The following is a 2,029-nucleotide window of genomic DNA, read 5'->3' as shown; positions in this document are numbered from 1 at the left end:
ATTGCACGCATGCATCATGCATTCATAAACCAACAAGGAAATCACAAATGCAACCTGTTACCGGAAAAATATCCCTATTGTAGTTATTTTCTAACTGTCTCCTTATACTTCCTTGCTCTCATTTGATTGCCTTTTGCTTCCTTGCTTGTTTTCTTCCAAATCCAAGAGAATGCTAGAGTGCTCCAAGAATCCTCTAAGTGTGCAAGAGTGTAAGAAAGAGAGAGAGAATAAGCAAGATCTCTAACCAAAAACTATCAAAAGGATAGAAACTATTTCTTTGAAGCTTTTTTAATCATTGATGCCTCCATTTCCTTCATTTTCCTTCATTTCTCCTCTAATTTCATTCTTATGCATGTTTGTGTCTCTTCATCTCCCTTTTCTCCTATTTTCATTTATTTTCTTAATTAAATGCCAAATATTTCCTCTTTTCCTTTGCTAATGCCTTTGTCAATTTCCAAAGCTATAAATAAACAACATGTCATGACCACTATTGTATTTTTCCCACCATTCAGCTTGGAATATGTGTCCCATAACCTTGGTCTTATTTTATTTACATGGAAAATCAACAAGGGGTTATTACAAAAATAAGATTAATATCACCTGGGATCCAGCTTAACCTAAGATCCTTACATCATAAAAAATCATGACAGTTCTAGAGGAGGATCCAAAGTGTTCATAATTCCTATTTGTCACTTTTATTTCAGACTCTATCTCTAATAATAACTTTCCTATTCATAATTATTGGCCATTTCCCTTCCTTTCTTACCTCCTTGATCTTTTGGACCTCTTTCCTTAGTTTAGCTTGGTCTTTTGGGATAAGATATTCATTTATAAAGATTCTTGATCCTTTTAGGCTTGTGTATTTCCTAAGTATATCTAATTTATGGTCGTTACAACTTACCTTAACACGGGTTAGTCTACGTTTATGTTAAAGTATCTTTCTCATCCTTATTGTTTCTATGATATAGGTTGTTTGAATTTGTGATTTTGCTTTTAATTGTTTTTTTTATTATTTCTAGTGTGTCCTCATTCTTTTTCTCCTCTATTCTAGAAATCATAAGATTCAAAGCTCGTTTGTGGTGCTCATGATCTTGTTCAATTAGTTTGTTAATTTCCTTTTTTTATGAGTTTTATATCTACTTTATTCTCTATGGAATTAATGGGTTTTAATAGGAATATGGAATTAATGCGACACTTTTGCAATTAATTTAGTGAACTAAGACTAATAAATTAATTATGTATTCAAAATAATGTTGCTTATTTGAAATTTTATTAAAAATAAAGTTGTTCATTTGAAAGACTATAAAAATATTTTCAAAATTTAAAAATTTCAATATACCTGAAAGAGATATATATATATATATATAATTTTAAATTTATAGATTTAAATAGATTTAATTTGAAGAAATCTAATAATTCAAATGAGATAAAATCTATTTATTCTAATTTATAGTTCTTCATGCCATTGATATTAAATTATTACATTATTTATTTTAATTTATATGTTTTTTTGATGGATATATTAAATTATTACATATTTATACAAAAAGATTCACAAATAGATTTAATGCTTTTTCTATCGAAAAGAAAAACAAATGGAAAATTTTATAAAAAAGATATTTCAACAAAAACATTAATAACTGTAAAAGTTTTAAATATTTTAATGTAGAAAAACATGATATTATTATAAATATTAAATAATATGTTTAAATAATATGTTTAAGTTAATAATTAATTTATTAATTTTTTATTTGATTTATTAGATATCATTTTATTTTTACCCAAAAGATAATATGTAAAGACAGATAACCAATGACTAACTTACCGCATGGTATGATATTTGATATCTACTTACTAATTATAATGGTTGTACAAATAGTAAGCTAATACTTGATTTACAACCTGGTGCTTAATATTTCTCTAGCCAACCCACATAGATTTGAAAATATGTTCTAATAAAATCATTCCCTAACACGTTAATAGTTTTACAATCCGTGATGATCGAGAGATAAAATAGAGATAAAAGAAC

Source organism: Pinus tabuliformis, chromosome 6 (genome assembly GCF_031772625.1).
Source record: "Pinus tabuliformis cultivar Carrire ecotype Pingquan chromosome 6, CPIR1, whole genome shotgun sequence".
Classification (NCBI taxonomy): domain Eukaryota; kingdom Viridiplantae; phylum Streptophyta; class Pinopsida; order Pinales; family Pinaceae; genus Pinus; species Pinus tabuliformis.
This window is presented reverse-complemented; position numbering follows the sequence as displayed.